Here is a 6,031-nt window from a genome sequence, read left to right on the forward strand (position 1 = left end):
TTTTTAGGTGTTCACCCTATGCAGTCATAGGCTTTAGCCTAAGCTTGTCACAGCCCCTATAAGAGCAGCAAGGGGATTTCCATTTGCTTTGAGGAATGTGTTAGGAAAAGAAGTGGAATCCAATCAATGGGATGTGAGTGGAAAGACTCTGAGAGCTTCTTGGAAAAGTTTCATTGCTGGTAAAGGAAAGCTGCAGTTTCTGACTCTAAGAATTATGTTTGCTCTGGTTCAGGGAGAAAACGATAGTCAGGGGATTACAAGCCTCATTAATAGTAATAAAGAGCATGCATTCTTCAAAAATAAATGAACAACACATACATAAATAAAACAAAGAGAGCCACAGGGAGTGTTTGTCTCTCTTCTTCCTGTGGGCATTGTTATCTAGATTTGACACTTGCCTCAGCCATGGTGCTGCCATTCAGAGGTCATGTTGATAGTGAGGATTCTGAGAAGCCAGGGGTTGGAGGGAACCTGGACCCATGATGACATTTTGACTCTCTGAATTCTCCAGCTACCCTGGGCTAGCAATTATGTCAGAAAATATAACATTAGGATTATTTAAGCCAGTTTGAGTTCTTATTTCTGTTGTCTACAGCTATCAACAACCACCTCCACTCAATCACAAATGCTATTATCCTCCCCCGATGGTTCACATGATAAAGAATCTGCCTGCAATAAAGGGGATGTGGGTTTTGATCCCTGGGTCGGGAAGATCCCCTGAATGAAGGGAATGGCAACCCGTTCCAGTATTCTTGCCTGGAGAATTCCACGGACAGAGGTTACTGTCCATGGGGTTGGAAATAATTGGACACAACTGAGTGACTAACACTCTCACTTTCATAATCCTCCGCAATAAACAATTTACCTCTTGCATATATTTTTTGCTGTGTCTCTGTAATGTTAATATTCTCATCCAGGAATGACTCTTTTCTTTTTGCAGTGCTAATAACTTTTCTGCAAACCTCTTTCTTACTTGGTTTCTCTGGGCTCTAAGGCAGTTTTCCCAGGGACTCTGGTGGTTCCTCAACTCTACAGAGTCCTGGCAGTGAGGGGGACATGTGGCTGCTTACTGCCCAGCAGACTCATATCCTGGTTGCATTTTCCCTTTGGGAACTTCATCATTTCTTCATGAATTTACAAATATGTCTGAAACAGCTCCCAGGTAGACACTAGGTCAGGCCTTGGGGACACAACAGTGAACAAAGGAAAGATCCTTACATGGAGGGTTGTGAGAATTTTTATGGCTGATTGTGGAAGAGCATGGGCTCGGAGAACATTTAAGAGGAGAAAGCATATTATTTGCTGTTGACTGATGCTATCTCAGGGCTTCCCAGGTGGTGCTAGTGGTAAAGAACCTGACTGCTATACAGGAAATATAAGAGACACAGGTTCGACCCCTGGGTCAGGAAGATCCCTGGAGGAGGGCATGGCAACCCACTCCAGTATTCTTGCCTGGAGTATCCCATAGACAGAAGAGCTTGGTGGGTTACAGTGCATAGGGTTGCAAAGAATCAGACATGACAGAAGCAACTTAGCACACATTCAAGCAAGATGCTATCTCAGGAGGAATCAAGAGTTTTACTGTTATTCCTCAAATTAGAAAGAATGGCTTGGGTGAACTGATGTTTCTCTAACTGAATGCTAGCTTAGGCTATGGTCATACCACTCTGAACTTGCTTGATCTGGTCTGAATGCCAAACTCATTTTCTCTTTCCTAATTCTTCTAGAGAAAGAAATACATTTCCAGTATTAATGCTTCCAAACACTAATGCAGAAACTGGAAACCAGCAGAAGTCAAGTGTTGGTGTTGTGGTGACTTGGATATAGGTAAGGAGTTGGGGACTGGGAGAGTCCCCCCAGGTTTCCAATAAGCTAATGCTTTAGTTCTCTCTGGGTGCTATAACTTGAAGTATGTAGAACCGGATGCTGCCCAAGTTCTCTCTGACCTCTTGTCATATGAAATGTTATCATTATGATTAATAAAATTCAGAATCAATCATGAGGCCATAAATAAATACATCTAAGATTCACCCTTGGAAAAGATAAGTAAAGGGCTTAATTGATAAATAGAGTCATCATTTTTACTGGATCAAAGCAAGGAATACTGCATTTTAAAAAAATTGGACAAGTTACTTCAGGTGCTAAAGTTCAGGCTTTTAGCAATGGTGATATAAGTTCATACAGATTCTCAAATAACCACTCACCTCCTATTTCTGGGGTGGCAGTTCACAAATCAGTGCTGATTGGCTATCTTCTTGTTGCTGTGGATCTCTCTGGCCATGTTAATGGGAAGGAAAGTAAGAATTTTAGTTGTGAGCTGGAGATACTATGACTTTCTCTGTGCTCAGTTATTTGTGCATTTTGATGTTTTAATCATCTTTGAAGCTGTTATGAGGTGACATGAGTGCCAGCTTCCCAAGTTCTGCTTATCAAGCCATGAACACATATCCATTGACAGCCTGTCCATATAATGAATTGTCCAAACTGGGAACACTCTACAGAGTGAGTGTGCATGCTTGGTTGTTCAGTTGTGTCTGACTCTTCATGACCTTTTGGACTATAGACCGTCAGGCTCCTCAGTCCATGGGATTCTCCAGGCAAGACTATTGGAGTGAGTTGTCATGCCCTCCTCCAGGGGATTTTTCCAACCCAAGAATCGAACCCGCTTCGATGCACGATACTGGATGCTTGGGGCTAGTGCACTGGGATGACCCAGAGGGATGGTATGGGGAGGGAGGAGGGAGGAGTGTTCAGGGTGGGGAACACACATATACCTGTGGCGGATTCATTTTGATATCTGGCAAAACTAATACAATTATGTAAAGTTTAAAAAAAAAACAAAAAAACAAAAAAACAAAACTGGAAATAGAACCGCTTTATGATCCAGCAATCCCACTGCTGGGCATACACACTGAGGAAACCAGAAGGGAAAGAGACACCTGTACCCCAGTGTTCATCACAACACTGTTTACAATAGCCAGGACATGGAAGCAACCTAGATGTCCATCAGCAGATGAATGGATAAGAAAGATATGGTACATATACACAATGGAGTATTACTCAGCCATTAAAAAGAATACATTTGAATCAGTTCTAATGAGGTGGATGAAACTGGAGCCTATTATACAGAGTGAAGTAAGCCAGAAAGAAAAACACCAATACAGTATACTAATGCATATATATGGAATTTAGAAAGATGGTAACAATAACCCTGTGTACGAGACAGCAAAAGAGACACTGATGTATAGAACAGTCTTATGGACTCTGTGAGAGAGGGAGACGGTGGGAAGATTTGGGAGAATGACATTGAAACATGTAAAATATCATGTATGAAACGAGTTGCCAGTTCAGGTTCGATGCACAATACTGGATGCTTGGGGCTGGTGCACTGGGATGACCCAGAGGGATGGAATGGGGAGGGAGGAGGGAGGAGTGTTCAGGGTGGGGAACACACGTATACCTGTGGCGGATTCATTTTGATATTTGGCAAAACTAATACAATTATGTAAAGTTTAAAAAAAAAAAAAAAGAATCGAACCCGCATCTCCTGTGTCTCCTGCACTGTAGGCAGCTTCTTTACCCACTGAGCCATCAGTTATGCTGGGGAATAAGGGTAAAAACTTGGACTGCTTTACTCATACCCTATCCATTGAACACAGGCTATTTACAAGTGTGGAGATTATATGTAATATGAAGACATAGAGACACACCCACATCACCACTCTCAACCCGGCACTATCATCCCCACTAGTCAACGCAGTGGTATACAAATGCATCTGTAGTCTACCTCCTATAGTTTGTGAGATCTTTGTAAACCCCTTTAAATATCTGATTCATTTGCTTTGTTTGAAATTACAAAGGTTGAATGGCTAATTGCCTCATAGGAAGTCCCTTCAGTGTTTCTCTTGGCTAAAAATTAAATAAATAAATGAATCATTCCTGCTTTATCCCTATTCAATATAATTTATTCAATCTTTTGGATTTTCATTTTCTCCATGTTCCATCATTTAAAAGACACAAACAGAAGCGAACTCTTTGAAAATTAGTGGAATAATTGGGCTGCTCATGCTACTTTGTGAGAAGGCTGATGAAAAAATACCATGACCTGATCTCAAACATTAAATGGTTTAGAAGTGAGACTTTCAAAAATCTGATTGAAGGGATCACACTGAGAATTGTTTTTATCTTGATTTATATGATTTCTGATGTGCCCTATCTTCCCAGCACAGTGCTTTACTCTTAGAGAATACTAACCACAGATTTTTAGTTAATTAGTTAATACTATGGGTAGATTCATTTTTATATTTCCAACTCATTGTTTCTGGCATTGAAGGGTATCATAAATAAATTTCAATTTTGCAGTGAATAATCTGACTACTGAGATAACCTGGAAAGTGCTTCAGTAATTGTTTTTCTGCATACAAAACTTGTTACTACCATGGAGGAAGAAGAAATTTTAGGGCAGTCCAGGGCACCCAAGTTGGAGGAAAGGGCTCTGATTGCCTTGTTTCATAAAATGTAATTTTTAGAGTTTACTTAATCCCCAAATTTTGTGTTTTTTATATCCATAAACTCTCTTCTTTCCAAGGAGGCTACCACTCCCTGGTGGTAAGGTATTCACAAAGACGTTACATATAGTAATTATAATAAAAATAGCATTCTATAGTTGCATAGCAGATTATAATTTACAAAGTAATTTTGCATGCTCATTATCTCATATGACCCTCTCCACAACCATTGAAAAAAGTGTTTTGGCAGAGAATGTTATGAATTTATAAGACCGTAGTTTCTTTTTCTCCTGGGCCAACACAAGTTTTCTTTCAGGCTTGCTTAGAGTCATATATGCCCATTTGTTGTTGTTTAGTCGCTAATTTGTGTCCGACTGAGACCCCGTGGACTGTAGCCCACCAGGCTCCTCCCTCCATGGGATTCTCCAGGCAAGAATACTGGAGTGGGTTGCCATTTCCTTCTCCAGGGGATCTTCCCAACCCAGGGATCGAACCTGGGTGTTCCTCATTGCAGGCAGATGCTTTAACCTCTGAGCCATAGTGAAGGGGAAGACAAATCTGTAAGATGAAAGAAGCCTGCATCCCTGAATCCCTGCACGGGAGACAATGCTAAACACCCATACTGAACACTATGTGAATAAGAAAAAACCTTCTGTTGTATCAAGCCACTAAGATTCTAATGTGTTTATTTTAGTCATTTCCATCTTTATTAACATAATTTTCTAATAGTCATTTTATTCATGAAATAATGAAGATCAAAGAGGTAAAGTTACCTATTTAAGCTCACAGAGACAGAAATATGCAGTTGTAGACAGTGTAAAAGTTAAACCAATTTAGTTTTTTTAATTCCAATCAATGCCAGTGTACTTGTGAACACATTTCAGATGTCACTAATGAATATTATATCAAAAACTTATAATGTAATGCCATAAATTTAGCTAAACAGCTAAATGCCTAAAATGTAATAAGCCTTTCATGGTCAGGAATAGTTAATGTGCATCTTAAACCATCCAATAGGATATTAAAAAAATATATTGAAGAAAGGAAAGCTGCAACATCTCATTTCATAGACTAGGAAGACTGGGGCTTAGTGAAGTCCAAAATTAGTGACCAAGATTGTGATAAGCCAGTGGTATAAGGTGATAGAAGGTGTTGTGAACAATTAAAATGAGGCTTACCGTCTTCAGTGCCTTTTTGTTGACAGATCATGTCAACAGAAAACAATCAAGCAAAAAAAAAAACCGAAATGCCAAGAAAGAAGTCAGCAAAGAGAACTTTTTTAGTGTTCTCTTTGTTAATAAGACTGTAAAGAAAACCACTGGGCCTTCAAATATTGAATGTCTGGATGTCATCATTTTTGAGGCTGGAACTCTGGGATTTGGGTTTTAGTGAGCATCCTGATGCTTTGCAGACTTGCTGCTGCTGCTGCTGCTGCTGCTGCTAAGTCGCTTCAGTTGTGTCCGACTCTGTGTGACCCCATAGACAGCAGCCCACCAGGCTCTGCCATCCCTGGGATTCTCCAG

The sequence above is a fragment of the Bubalus kerabau genome, chromosome 7, assembly GCF_029407905.1.
Source record: "Bubalus kerabau isolate K-KA32 ecotype Philippines breed swamp buffalo chromosome 7, PCC_UOA_SB_1v2, whole genome shotgun sequence".
In the NCBI taxonomy this organism is placed as follows: Eukaryota; Metazoa; Chordata; class Mammalia; order Artiodactyla; family Bovidae; genus Bubalus; species Bubalus kerabau.